The 15,807-nt window shown below is 43.9% G+C and overlaps 1 protein-coding gene across 1 annotated transcript in view; it reads right to left on the reverse strand.

Annotated features, from left to right (window-relative positions):
- LOC103738609 (zinc finger protein 709-like) overlaps positions 1 to 12,527 on the reverse strand; it is a 28,043-nt gene extending 15,516 nt beyond the window's left edge. Inside the window, exon 1 of the mRNA XM_029566219.1 lies at positions 12,416 to 12,527. The gene's annotated coding sequence lies outside the window, so the exon portion shown is untranslated. The remainder of the gene's footprint in view (positions 1 to 12,415) is intronic.
- Positions 12,528 to 15,807: the final 3,280 nt, after the last annotated feature.

Below are 15,807 nucleotides of genomic sequence, written 5' to 3' on the forward strand. Positions count from 1 at the left end.
AGACCCAGGTTCAAATCCCAGCACCCACATGGCAGCTAACAACTGTCCATAATTCCAGTTCCAGGGGATCCGACAGCCTCTCCTGTCCTCTGTGGGCACTGCATGATGTGGGTGCACTTACCCACATGCAGGCAATACACACATACACATAAAATAAACATAATAAAATAATTTTAAAATATATATATAAATAAAAGGACATGAAAGATGAACTATGAAAACAGGTCTATCTCCTTTTCCTAGTAAAAACTAGGAAATAGCTAAAGAAAATATCAAGAAAATGACTTGTCACACTTACTACAAAATTTAGTTAAGTAATCTGGTGATGAAACCACAAACAGGAAACAACAAAAATTGTATAGGATTTAACAGGATCCATTCACTACTATTTCCTAAAATCTGAAGTTTAATATATATAACCATAGGAAACCAGGAGGCACACACCCATAATCCCAATACTGGGATGGATGGGATGGTTAAGGCAGAAGGTTTTTTTTTTTTTTTTTTACATGAGTGCATGTGCATAGCTGAAGGTTATGTAACAAGAAACACAATGCCAGGCAGGATAAACCTCCCTTTGTGTTGAAGGACCCTGCCATTTAAGGTCACAGTCTACCATGTCTGGATAGCTCCCAGAACTCCACGCAAAATGGAAGGCCTCCTTTCTCAGCAGGGGCTTCCTACTCTCTGCCTGACCTTATTTGGAAAGTGTCTCCAAGCACAGATGCCTGGCCTTATTTGGAACATGACCTTTGGCATAGTTACCTGCAAGAGCTGCCCCTAGGTTTTTTACTGTATGATAATTAGGCATTGCTCCAGCCACTCCATCCCACCTTCCCTTTCTACATGATAGGGTCCCCCTACCACATGCAAATAAAACATACTATGAACACCTATCAGGTGAAGCTGTGCGCCCCCCCCCCCCCGGGCAATAAATGAGCTGTCTCACTGAAGCTGACTCCCGGAACCCTGCCTGCCACCTCTGCACGTGAAGATCAGAAGACAACTTTGTGGGTGCAGTTGTTTTCTTCCATCTTTAGGTGGTTCCAGGGATTGAACTCAGGTGGTCAGGCTTAAGCACAAATTACTTCTACCCACTGAGCCATCACAAGTACTCCTATTTCACTTTTTTAAAATGAGACAAGGTCTCATGTAACCCTGGAAGACTTTAATCTACCTATATACCAAGGATGACCTTGAAATTGAGAGAGAGAGAGAGAGAGAGAGAGAGAGAGAGAGAGAGAGAGAGTTCACATGTAGATAGAAGAGAACTTGCTGCTCAGGTATTGATCCTCATCTTCCACTTTGAGATACACTCTCTCTCTTATTTCATTTCCACTGGATCTCCACCCCCTTCCCCAGGTAGCTGGCCCATGAGCTTCCAGATTTCTCATCCTGGCCTTCCATGGAAGTGCTAGGATTTACAGACACAGGTGTTACTTGAACTGATTTCTACATGGACTCTAGAAATTCAAAGTCAGGTCATCATGCTAGCCCAGCACGTGCTTTACCCAGAGTCATCTCCCCAGCCCAACCTTCAACTTCTGATCCTGCAGTCTCTACCTCCCAAGTGCCGGGATTACATACCAGCATGTCTCAGAATGCCAAGTGGTATACACTGTGATGGGGATTGAACCCAGGATGTTGTGCATGCTAGATAAACACTCTACTAACTTAGCTATAACCCCCTCCCCAAAGAAATTCATTGTAAAACAATGCTTTGGGGCTGGGCATAGTAGTGCCCACCTTTAGTCCTAGCAATTGAAAGTCATAGAAAGAAGGACCTCTGCAAGTTTGAGGCCAAGTATGGTCTATATAGTAAATTCCAGGCCAGCCAGGGCTACACAGTGAGACCTTGTCTTTAAAGAGAAAACAAGTGTCCTATAGTACAAGTAAATCTGTATTCTAGATATGCTTGCTTAATTTTTTTTAAATTTTATTTATGTATTTGTATGTGTATGAGCATTTTGCCTGAATGTATAAGGGCAACATACACATGCAATGCCTGTGCAGACCAGAAGAGGGTGTTGGATTCCATGGAACTGGAGTTAGAGATCGTTGTTAGTTGCCATGTGGTTGCTGGGAACCAAACCCAGGTCATGTGGAAGAACAGTTGGTGTTCTTAACTGCTGACCCATCCCTCCAGCTTCCATGCTTATTTTTATATAAATAATTAAATCTTTTTTTTTTTCTTTTTTTTTTTTTGGTCTTTTTGAGAGAGAGTCTCTCTGTAGCCCCAGCTGTCCTGGTACTCACTATGTAGACCAGGCTGGCCTTGAACTCACAGAGATGTGCCTGCCTCTGCCTCTGCTGGGATTAAAGGCATGGGCCACCATGCCTGGCAATAATTAAATCTTGATTGAGTGATATTTCTGGATGTAGAGCATCTTCACTATTTTTCAAAGTTGACATTTTTATTTTATGATTCTCAGTTTTTAAAATATTTTATTTATTATTTTTATTTTATGTGTATGCATGTATTGCCTGCATATAGGTAAGTGCACCCGTGTTGTGCAATGCCCACAGAGGACAGAAGAAGCTGTTGGATCCCCTGGAACTGGAGCTACAGACAGTTGTTAGCTGTCATGTGGCTGCTGGGATTTGAACCCGTCTGCTGTAAGAACAGTTAGTGTTCTTAACTGCTGAGCCATCTCTCCAGCCCTGTAATTCTCAATGTTAAGAACACTTTCCATGATATTTTTAGAACAGCATGGCAGAAGGATATTTAGGACTATTTCAGAAATTGAAGTTAATTTTTTCCTAATCCTAAGCCAAAAGTCATTGAACAACTGTTTTATGAAACGCCTGTCCACAACACAATTTTATTGTTCTTGTTTTTGAAAACGGTTTCACTGGAGCTGGAGAGATGGCTCAACAGTTAAAAACAATTGCTACTCTTTCAAGAACCAGAGTTCAGTTCCCAGAACTCATCTCACAGCCACCAGTAGTAACTCCAGCTCCAGAGAATTTTGTTCTGTTGTCTTTTTGGGACAGGGTTTCCCTGTAGCCCAAACTGACCTAAAACTCACTATGTAGACCAGGCTGGCCTCAGTCTCATAGAGATCTGCCTGCCTCTGACTCCAAATACTGGGATTAAAGGTGTGTACTAACACACCTGGCCTCAGCTCCAGGGAATTTGATATGCCCTTCTAGCCTCTATAGGCATATGCAAGCACATACACATACACACACACAAAGACATATACAGGTGCATATAAATAATAAATCTTTTTTTTAAAAAAAAGAGGCTCCAGAGATGGCTCAGTGGATAAGAGAACTGGCTGCTCTTGCAGAGAACACAGGTTCAGTTCCAGGCACTCACACAACTAACAACCATCTGTAACTCCAGCACTTCCAGGGAATCCAACAGCCTATTCTGGCCTCCATGGGTTTGTATGCACGTGGTGCACATACATATATGCAGGCAAAACACACAAAAGTTTAAAAAAAAAAATTTAACTTTGTATTAAAAAGGGGAAGGGGCCTGTAGAGATGGCTCAGCAGTTAACAGCCCTGGCTGCTCTTCCAAAGAACCTGAGTTCATTTCCCAGCACCCAAATGGCAGCTAACATTCTTAACTCCAGTTCCAGGGGATCCAATGCCCTCTTCTGGCCTCCACAGGCACTGCATGCATGAATGCACTTACATACATGCAGGCAAAACACTCATACACATAAATTTTTTTTTAATTTAAAGAACCAGGATCTCTCACATGGTAGAAGAACTGACTCCCAAAAGTTGTACTGATCTCTACATATAATGACACAAACTATAACTGATCTGATAACTATATATGACTATAGTGATCTGATGTAACTATAGTTATGGGCTTTGCCCCTGGCATGATGTAACTGTGGTTTCAAGCTTTATAAAACCTGCTCTACTTCTCCTTGGGGTCAAGAGTTCTTTTGAGCATAAGTTCCCTCTCTGACTACCAGCTAATAAGGGACTCCTGATTCAACCCAAAACTGCAAGCATTTCTTGGTTGCTCAGTATTACATTTGGAGGTCCCTGCAAGATTGCCACTCAGGGGCTCAGCCTCACTCCAGACCTCTGTTACAGGAGAGGCACCCCATGAGACATCCCAGGGCCCTGTGACTCTCATCAGAGTCACAGAGTTCCAAAATGACTGCTGCATGACCCCAAAACAAAAACTGATTTGAGTCCTCTGGTTCCTCTAAGAGGTAAGTTCTGTTATTTCTGGTTTGGAGCTTCATTCTGGTCTTGTCTGGTCTGGTGTTTAATAATGGGAGTGTAAACTTGACAAAGAACCTCCCTTAACCTTTCTCTATAGTCAAGACAATGGCTGGAAAAGATCTGAAAATGAATTTGGTGCACCACTGGAGACAGGTTACTCTGGTCTCTGTTTACATCTCTTTTATGACCATCGATGACTATATGACTGAATGAGTGATTTGGCGGTCCAAGTGCATTCTGCTCTGGACAGCACCTGTCCAGAGGATCTTTTGTCTCATCTATGGTAGAATGAACGTATGTCCTTGTTTGTTTTAGCTGCTTCCCTGTGACTTTCCTTCCTCCCTGATTCCTACTGGGGAGCCGGGAGCTAGCTGGTCCTCCAAGTCTCTACCTCCTGCCACTGCTTTACAACAACCCTCTGTTTTGACAGGCTTGTGGCTGCTTTGAAGCTTTCAATTCTCTATACCCTACTGAGCAGCCCCCTCCCACACCTGAGACACTGCCTTTCCCCCTTGCCCAGGTCTGGCCCTATGGCCCCTCTACTCTATACCCCCAATACTTTTCTCAAAACTTTCTGTGCTCTGCAAGATTCACAGGTCTGTTCTCTGTGGCTCCAGTCAGCCCATGGTTCCAAAAGTGGGCGGTTGCTTCTGAGTTCCTTCCCTGTCTTCCCAGACCCTGTACTACAGGAAAAGGAAAAGGGGAAGGGAATGGAATGTAGCTTGGGACTTGCAGCCAGGATGCTGCCCACTGAAGCCTGTCATCTGCCCCTTCCATCCTGGTGAGATGAAAGAAAAAAGTGGGAGGATTTCAGTTAGCCCTATTCTGGGACTCAATTCTCTTCTCCCTGGAAGTAGTGTTCGTAGATGCTAGGACAGGTAAGCTACTCCCTTGTGAACATCATTCTTGTATCCCCTTCTCCACCTTTCTGAGATAAATGGGTTGGCATTTATGTCTAGATGACTTTTCCTAAGGAAATACTGCTCTACTCTACCTTATTATTAGGGGGAAAAAAAAAAAAGAAAAAGAAAAAAGAAACAAAAAAGAGCCCGCTCATTTTTCATTAGCTCAAAATGTCTATTGATCCTCCCCCTTCACCCTCAGATGTGCTCCTCAGGAGCATAAAGGAAAGCAGGAAGAGGAAGACTGATGTATCTGGGACCCACACATAAAGATCTCAAGTTTTAAAGTTTTAATGCTGTCTAAATAGAAAAAAAAAAAAAGTTTTGTGTAAAATTAAAATGCCTGATTGTACAAGAATAACAGGAAAAGTTCAACTTAAGGATACATAGTACATTATCAAAGAGCAGAGAAAATGTAAACTTTATTTGCTATGTTTTAATTTTGGTTGGATTACTTCATAAGAGAAAAATGAATAATGGGTCTTTACTGCAAAGTGTTTCTGTTTAAAATGGGATTATACTCTTTAAAGGAAAGGGGAAGGAGGACCAATGGCCTGTACCATCCCAGCTTTATTAACAGTGACTAATTCAAGTCAGTGTTAACCAATACGTGAAATATCTGCCAATGAAAAGGAAAATATAAAAAGGCTGTAAACAAATCTCCTTACTAGAAGGTGAGGCATGGAACAGTGCTGTTCCTGCCTTCCTGTACTCCCCTCATCTTTGAATCTTGGGGGTTGGAAGCTTCCATCTGTTCTTTGTCAGAGACTTTCTCACCTAGTAGTCCTACTGGCCTAATCAGGACTGACTGAGTAAACTAATAAAAAGCCATAAAACGGAATGAAATGGCAGACCACCCTTACTGTCCCTTCCCTTCCATTTCAGCAGCTTTCCAAGTTCTCCTCATTCTTCCCATAAATGGATCTGGGAATGTTAAAATGAAAAACCCTGAGTAGCTGGGCATGGTGGCACATGCCTTTAATCCCAGCACTTAGGAAGCAGAAGCTGGCAAATCTCTGTGAGTTCAAGGCCAGCCTAGTCTATACAGAGTTCCAGGCCATAGCTGGGGCTACAGGGAGCCCTTGTTTCAAAAAGATTTTAAAAAAGCAAAACAAAAAACCCTGAGTAATTACTAATGCTCACCTTGGGCCAAGACTTAACCTAATGGCCCCTCATGTAATGGAGATCCTCCTCCAGGGAGCACATGGCCAATGGACGCCAAATGCCCGAATCACTCATTATCAGAGACTGCTACTTGACCAGCCCCATCTCACCTTCAGCCTGGCAACACTGATGTCTGATAATAACCCAGAGGTGCCCCTGTATGACTGTGATCTACTGGACATCTCCAAGGCCAGTGGCCTGGACCTCCAAGACATCCCCTTAGCTGAGGCAGATGCCAACTTGTTAAAAAGGGGACTTGTTATAAAGGGGACTTGAAAAGCCAGAGCCACCGTGACAACCCAATGGGATATTATCTGGGCCCAAGCCTTGCCCTACAGCATCTCTGAACAAAAAAAGCTAAACGAACCACCCTCATCCAGGCTCTACATTGGGAAAAGAATAGATAGTGAACATCTTCACAGACTGCAGATGTGCTTTTTCCATCCTTTGATGTCCACACCACGATCTACAAGGAAAAAGGACGGACACACCCATGACAGAAGGCCAAGTGGCCCAGCAGGCTGCCAGATTCCCTGTTGAGACACTCCCACTCTCAGGAAATAAAAAAAGTTCATAGGATGATGGACTCTGCCAGAATTCGGACTCATTCTTCCTACAGCCCTGTGGACCAGCTTCATCAGATGACCCACATGGGTGCCACCAAACTGACTGAACCACTTTCTGTTATTATTGGGCACATTCTCCAATTGGATGGAGGTCTTTCTCTCACAACGGTAAAAAGCTCCTACATGAGATAATTCTTAGGTTTGGGCTGCTTCTGTCAATTGGCCCAGATAATGCTAAATTAATCTCAGAGACCAGTAAAAGCTGGCCCAACTTCCTACCCTGGCCCTCCCCTGGATTAGATTTATTCCCTACTGGGACAGGAGGGGGGGGTTATCTCATATAAGATTATATAAGATTATTTTTAGAAGGTTGCCTCCCCTACCACCTAGACTAAGGAACTTTATTCTGAAAATTACTAATCAGTCTCTCTTAAAGTATCTCCAAGTCTCTCTTAAAGTATCTCCAAGTCTCTCCAACAGGTTCAGGTTACAGTCCATTCTAATGTCTGACACATCCTCCCGGTTCTCTCTACACCCTGCCACCCATTCAGGAAGGCTAGAAAAGCCAACCGTTCCTCATTCCATTACTGGTTTGACTGGAATCCATGGCTGTACCTTTTTGTCAGGTCTAATAGGACCTCCTGGGTTCAATGATTGGGTCTTCCCTAATTAACTCATTGTTAAACTTTATCAAACAACAGACAGCCTCTGTCAAATTAATGTACTTGAAAGCCCAGTACAAGGCCCTGCTGCCTGACGTTATTAAGTTAAGGCTTTCTCTCTGCCCTAAGACCAGGGGGAGATAAAATGGCAAGCTGACTTTTGCTTTACCCTGTGTTTTTGCCTAGCAAACCACCCTGCAGCCAGCCAGGCAGAACATCTCATGCAGGCAGTTTCAGGAAGTACCTCCTCTCTGACCACTGGCTAATAAAGGACTCTTGATTCGACCAAACTACGTGGCACTTATCATTCAGTATTACAGTTTGTTTTGGGACAGTGTCTCCCTGTAGCCTCAGCTGGCCTGGAACTCACTATGTAGACCAAGCTGGCTTTGTTCTCACAGAGACAAGCCTGCCTCTACCTCCTGAGTATGAGTTTAAATGTGTGCATCACCATGCCTGGCTCAAGTTCTCAGATTTTGACACAAACAACCACACCCAGGTGAAAGAAAATTTAAAAACCAGCCATTTTATCATAGTATATAAATATACTAATTTGATACCTAAATGCTGAAGAACAGGAATAGGAAAAGATTAAGTCTTTCTTTTCCATAATTAAATCAGTGTATTTCTATAAGATCAGAAAATCTGGGGCTGTAGAGATGGCTCAGCGGTTAAGAACACTGGCTGTTCTTGCAGAAGACCCTGGTTCAAATCCCAGCACCCACATGGCAGCTAACAACTGTCAGTAACTCCAGTTCCAGGGGATCTGGCAGCCTCTTCTTTCCTCCACGGGCATTGCATGACACGGGTGCACTTACCTACACGCAGACAATACATGCATACACATAAAATAAAAATAAATAAAAAATATTTTTAAAAAAAGATCAGAAAATTTGGATTACAATAATAATACTGCATTGAAAACATACAGTAGTCTCAGTGTAGGCTGAGGTCTTTCAGGCAGCATTTGTTGTTGAGCACTGTGATGCAAAGCCCACATGTGTTCAGAACCAAAAACTGGAGTTGAGGTCACACAATGCAACACTGGTGAGTGCTGCCAGAAACACCACAGATGCATTACATGCTCAATTTTGAATTTTGTTGGTCATGGTACGTTTATAAACATTTTACTGTTGTCCAATATTTCACAACCTCCCCCTCTCCCCAGTTATGTGACCTATATGGAGTCATGACCTACATTTAAGCTGTGGATTAAGGTCCCAGAGCCCTTATCTCTGCAAGTATGACGTTCTTGTGTAAGTCTAGGAAGTCAGGATTTCTTAGCCCTTGGTGGTAGCTGATTTCTGTTGGGTCAACCCCTTGACAGCAGCCAGTGTTACACCTCCCAGGCCCAGGGTGTCTGAGGCCCCATGCCCTGAAGACTTGACAGATCTCTAAAACTTTACAATGAAACCAAGGCCTATAGTGTCTCTTCTCTCTTTAAGCCCTTTAATGCTTCTTCATCCTCAGCTCTCTGTCCTGTCTTGACTATTCTAGTTCCCACATCTCTGCCCTGACGTCACAATCAGCTACCTGTTCAGACACCCTGCCACTTTTTTTTTTTTTTTTTTTTTTTTTTTTTTTTTTATGGTCTTCCCTGTAGCCCCAGCTGACCTGGAACTTGCTATGTAGACCAGGCTGGCCTCGAAATCACAGAGATCTGCCTGCCTCTGCCTCCCAAGTGCTGGGACTACAGGCATGCGCCACCATGCCCGGCTCACCCTGCCACTTTTACAGCTCAACCTGCCTACTGCTCAGTTACCACTGGTAACACTGCTGCTTCATTTTCCCTGTTACCAACTCAACCTGCACTACTAAACTAAGATCATTCAAAGGCTTTCATTTGCCCTAATGTTGCAATGTCATGTGAGACAGCATGGAACAGTGTCTCCCAGCTAACTAATCAAGTGAGCTGAACAGACAGTTTATAAAGCCAGAGTAGGCATGTTCACACCAATCACAGCAGGGTTTCCTTAGCACTATTTCCAACAGTCTCTCTGATAGCCCAGCAGGGGAAGGGTTCCCCCACTTTCCTAAATGGAAATGGTTCCAAGGTCATCTACAGTTACACAGGCTTGCGATAACAAAAAGTCTATTTGCATGCAGTCCTGGCAGAGCCAAACTGACCCAATACCTGCTTATTTACAGGAAAAATGTTCACAAGAAATGTTTAAAATAAGAACTTAAAATGGGCCAGGTGTGGTAGCGCACACCTTTAATCCCAGCACTCGGGAAGCAGAGGCAGGCGGATCTCTGTGAGTTCAAGGCCAGCCTAGTCTACATAGTGAGTTCCAGGACAGCTGGGGCTATAGGGAAGACCCTGTCTCAAAAAGACCAAAAAAGAAAAAGAAAGGAAGAAAGGAAGGAAGGAACTGGTGATTTTAACAGATCTTAACAGTGCTTTAGGAATATTTAATCCATGCTCAATGTCCCAGAAGATTTGCATTAATTTCCCTCATCTAATCTCACAGCTACTGTATGTCAGTTAACATTCAAATTATTTTTTCAAAGAACCTTTAAAATACACAATATTGCTCTACTATAACCACTACTACTCAATATTATTTTAGAGTCCCTGGAAATACACTAAGACAAAAAAGTGCCTTATCCTTAGGATTATAAAGAGTCAGTAACTGTGGCTCACATCTATAATCCCAGCACTCGGTAGGTGGCAGAAGGAGTTCCAGGCTGGCTTGGCTTATAGATTGGGACCCTGACTCAGTCTATTCAGTCTACCCCTAACCCCCACCACCCACACCAAAAAAAAAAAAAAAGAATTATGAAGAAAAACTAGAGAAGCATGTGTAGTCTCTGTGGTAGAGCACTTGGCTAGTATGTGCAAGGTCACAGGTTGGGTCTTCACTACTGAATGAATAAAAACAACTAAAAAAAAAAACAATACAGGGGCTGTAGAGATGGCTTAGTGGTTAAGAGCCCTTATTACTCTTCCAGAGGACCTGAGTTCAGTTCCCAGCATTCAAGTCACCTATAACTCCAGCCCCAAGGGATCCAGGATTGCCCTCTCTGGCTTCTGTGTGCACTCCCACACACATGGTATACACTCACACAGAAATGCACATATAAAAATAAATCATAACAAAATAAATTCAGGGGCTGGAGGGATGGCTCAGAGGTTAAGGGTACTGACTGCTCCTGCAGTCTGGGTGGCTAACAAACATCTATAACTCCAGTTCCAGGGCATCCAACGTCTTCCTCTGACCTCCATGGGCACTGCACGACATGGGTGCACTTACACTCATGCAGGCAATACACTCATACACAAAATAAAAATAATAAGGCGGGAAGTGATGGCACATGCCTTTAAGCCCAGAATGTGGGAGGCAGAGGCAGGTGGATCTCTGTGAGTTCGAGGTTAGCCTGGTACACACAGTGAGTTCCAGGCCAGCTGGGGCTACAGAGAGACCCTGTCTCAAAAAGACCAAAAATAAATGAATAAATAATTTTTTTTTTAAATTCAGGAGCTTGGTTGGTGGCACACACCCCTCATTCCAGCACTTGGGAGGCAGAGGTAGGCAGATCTATGTGAGATCAAGGCCAGCCTGGTCTACACAGCAAGTTCCAGGCCAGCTGGAACTACAGGGAGACCTTGTCTTAAAAAAAAAAAAAAAAGAAAAAGAAAAATCAGGCCACAGCTGCTCAATCAATGGCAGAACACAATAAAGCAGGGGCAAGCACCTGTCCCATCTCAGGCACCCAAAAAGAAAAGAGTGAACAATCAATGTAATCCAGCATATCAACAAATAAAAGCATATGGTAATATCGGTTAAGTGCAAAAAATGTATTTGGTAAGTGAAGAGGAGGCATGAGTCACTGAGTTTGGGGGGAAGGGTAAAACTGTCCCAGGAATTAACGCCCCCCCCCAAAAAAGCCTTCTAATATACTTGTGAAACACAAGACTAATATACAAAAGACTATCATTTTAATGTATATGAGTAATGAATTGGATGTGAAACTATAAGTACTCCATTCCCTATTTGGCACTAAAGACAAAAGGAAACCAAAATAAAAAAAAAATTTACATAGGAAAGTAATAAACATCTATAGACAACAACTATACACTTCTAATAAAAAGTCATTTGAACTCACGAACTCAATAGAGATTTGTACAATCATGGATAGGAGGTTTCAATAATAAGATGTCAGCCTTCTATTTGAACTACAGATTCAATACAATTCCAACAGAAATCCTAACGATTATGCTGTCTGTCAAGAAAAGAAAACTGATCGTAAAGCTTTTATGAAAAAGGAAAAGAATGAGAATGGTCAATGCAATACTGTCGAATAAATAGTTCACACACTGACACTGACTTTTAGGACTTCCCATAATACTGCAATAATCAAGATCGAGCACTAACACTTGGGAAAGACTAAACATAACAGAAAACCCAGAAACCTACCCACCGAGAATACAGCGCCTAGAGTTCAGCAACCTCCTAGCAGGGCGAGATCCAAAGCACCACCTGTGCCTAGCACTTCTTTAGTCCTAGCACTCGGTGGCAGAAGCAGAAAGATCACTCACTGTGATTAAGAGGCCAATCTGGTCTACAGAGAGCAAGTTCAACGCCAGCCGGGGCTACAAAGTGAGACCCTTGCCTTCAAAAAAAAAAAAAAAAAGCATCACCTGTGCTCGGGAGGGCCACTCAGACTTCACCTACAACCGAAGCTTAGCCTTCGCTGGGGTAGTCTCGGGCTCACATCAAGCGAAGGCACGGCCCACCGGGCGAAGTTGCCTAGAGACCGCGGAGCCGGGCCGAGGTCACAGCAGGAACCGCAGAGGACGCTGGGTACTGCCCCCACCGCCCCCGCCGCGCCCCCTCCCCTGCCCGGGGAGGACCCAGCACAGCTCACACTGGGGCTCCAGCGGCCGCCGCTGGCGTCTGCACACAGCTGGCCCCACGCTCACCACGGCCTGGCTACCGGCTTAGCCCGTACTCTCCTCGGCTCTCCGCTGGGCGTTTACAGCACAGCCCACACAGGCGCAGCCACTTCTTAGCCAGAATGCAATTTTCAGTAAGATAGCAGGAAGTAGGACCTCCCCCGCCCCGCCCCTGGCCCCGCCCCCTCGCGCCTGATAGGCCGGCTCGCGCAGAGGCCTTGATTGGCTGACGAAGCCTGAGTGACGGGAGCAGCACCTTCCGGCAGCGAGTGAACCTGAAGAGCCACGTCTGCCGCAGTCCCTCTCAGCCCTGGCTTCCTCCCCAGGTGGTGCAGACTTGGCCCACCTCCAGGGAGATATGCATTTAAATATAACTTGTCCTACCCTCGCTGTCATCTTGCACTCAGACATTCCCTGTTTTACTTCCTGGGCACGGAGTCACTCGTGTGCACAATCTATTACACACTCAGTGTTCAATGGCGTGATCCTCTTACCTCAGAGCTGGAAGGGGTACCCTTCCTAGCACTGGTGAAATTGAAATAGGATGTGACTTCCTCCAGTGATCAGGAATTTCAGCAAGGCACGCTGAATTGTGCATATCTTATCTCTCAAGGCAGCACATTTTCAGCCAAAAAGAGTAACTCACATGCCGGAGGCAGGAGGATCAGGAGTCAAGAGACAGACTAAGTCTCGCGATTCTGTCCCCCAACTAACATTAACTCACTAGCTTATAATTTGATAAAATTCTCATTTTTATCATTGTTGCATCAACTTTTCCTGGGGGAGACATGAACAAATATCTATTGAAGCCAGATAAAGCACCAATGACAGACCAAAATAACTGTTTAGTAACAGTTACAGCAACAGCTGCAATCAGCAGAGGGTTCAAAAATGAGCTGGTTACCAGTTAGGCTTTGAAGCAAGACTCAAGTGGAAGAACAGCATCTTAAGTCACATGTATGCTTCTATATGGGAAGACTCTGACTCCCATGAGCCAGCAGGAAGGTGAGGGCAATGGAGTTTCCTAAGAAACAAAGAGAAAGCCTAAGTAGTATAACGTTTTCCCTGGAGTGGGTGCTGTATAGCATATGGTCTAACTGTAGAGTACATGACTCAAGTGTAATAGATTGACTACAATTCAGTCAGGGACTTACGGAACCAGGAGAAAGTTTATCTTCTGTCCTTCTTACTGTCTGTTAGGGAGTCTGGGGGAAGAGGGAAGGAGGACCTGTGTCTCCTTTGTCTCAAGTTTGCTTTGGGGGAGACAGATAGGTCTGACTGTGAGTTTACTTTTCCCAGCAGGGACCTATTAGCTCTTGGAGACAGCTAGGCCTGATTCTTCAGGGTGTGAGTTCCAGGCTGAAAGAGACAGGCTCAAAACCTTACAGTAACAATCCCACTGAAGTCCAACTTGGCAAACCAATGAGTCTGTTGAGCTTATTCAAAAAGCATGACAGGTTCCTTACAAGACCATGGGTGACCTCACCACAGTTGTATCAATGCAAAGTTTCACCCTGTCATGGGCAGCAATGTCATAAAAGCTTCATCATGGGGTACTCCTTCCAGTAACCCTATACTTCTTGATTCTCTAGCCTCTTCCATGATCACTTGCAGCTAGGGGAGGGTCAGAAGGAGTCCCAGGTGAGGAACCCATAATCCTCTCCTATTTCCTTCCACTAAGGGTGTCAATAGTTCCATTACCATTGTCATAGATCTGGCCCTCACTATATTGTGGTCAACTGCTGTCATAGCTACCCTACCAAGTTAAGTTAAAATCTACTTCAAGTTGGCATTGCGTCATGTCCTAAGGGGGGAAAAATGCCATACAATAATCATTTAAAAAACAAACACAGGAAGGGGCTGGAGAGATGATGGCTCAGCGGTTAAGAACACTGGTTGTTCTTGCAGAAGACGCAGGTTCAAATCCGAGCACCCACATGGCAGCTAATAACTGCCCGCAACTCCAGTCCCAGGAGATCCAACAGCCTCTTCTGACCTCCGTGGGCATTGTACGACACAGGTGCACTTTCCTACATGCAGGCAATACATGCATACAGATAAAATTAAAAATAAAAAGGAATAAAAAAAACACAGGGGGCTGGAGAGATGAGTCAACTGTTAAGAGTTCTGGCTGCTCTTGCAAAGGACCCTGGGTTCAGTTCCCAGCACCCACAAGTAAGCTAACAACCATCCTTAACTCTAGTTCTGGGGGATCTAACACCCAAGAGGGTGTTAGAGAAGACCGGGCTCTATGGGCCTTGGATGACAGAAGTACACTTAGTAAGCAGGCAAAACACTCCTATAAATATAAATAAATAAATTAGTTAACAAACAAACAAATTTAAACAGAAAAAGAAAAAGTCTTGGGTGCTGGAGAAATGGCTCAGCAGTTAAGAGCACTTGCTGCTCTTCCGGAGGACCATAGGTCAGCTCCCAGCACCCACATTAGGAAGCTCACAATCACCTATAACTCCAGTTCTAAGGTATCCAATGTCCTCTTTTGGACTCCTTGGGGACCTGCACTTACATGGTATATATTCTGTCTCTGTTACTTCTACTGTTTTCACTTTCAAGGAGTTCAAAACACTTCTTAACTGCTGCTGGATGACCCCCCACCCTTCTTCTAAGTGAGAAGTGTTTATTTGGGGGCTTATAGCACAAGGCAATACAGCCTATTAAGGCAGGGATGGCATAGCTGTAGAAGTGTGGAGTGGATGGTCTCATTGCTTCCACAGTCAGGAAGTAGAGAATGGACAGAAGTGGAAGTGACCCACTTCTTCCAGCAAAGCTCCACCTCCTAAAGGTCCCATACGTTTAAAACAGCACCACCAGCTAGGAACCAAGTCATGATATCAATGCAGATGAAACATACTGCACATTATTTGAAATGACCAGGACAGACTTTCTCGCAAAGGAATGAATTTGTCCAGTTGACTACACTCTTTTTAAAAGTTTATAGGATTTGTAAAAACTACACATAGGACCATGGAAAAAAATCTCATAATAAGAACTGAGAAGACAAAAAGTATTATATGGTCTTCTGTGAAAAATATCAAATAAATGGAAATGTATTCATGTCATCCTCAACAGAAACATCATTAGGTCCAAAAATAAAGGAATATCTGGTATCAAAGAAAGCCCTTAAGTGTCAACATGGAAAGCTTTCTTTCTTGAGTTTTGTTCAAAAAGAATTTTTCTAAACAAAAGAAAACAGCTATACTGCAGTGGTTAACAAATAAAGACAAAATTGTCAAATGTGAACTTGCGTTAGGTTCATGAAAAGACCAGGACCACTAGAGACCATTCTGAGGCAAGAAAAGAATTTATTGGAAGGGATTGTAGGAGGGAAAAAACCACAGAGGACAAGCCAGCCTTCGGGTTGCAACAGCAAGAGGTTTATTAAGTACACAGGTACCTGT

This window comes from Nannospalax galili, unplaced genomic scaffold (assembly GCF_000622305.1).
Source record: "Nannospalax galili isolate Female #2095 unplaced genomic scaffold, S.galili_v1.0 scaffold1519, whole genome shotgun sequence".
Classification (NCBI taxonomy): Eukaryota; Metazoa; Chordata; class Mammalia; order Rodentia; family Spalacidae; genus Nannospalax; species Nannospalax galili.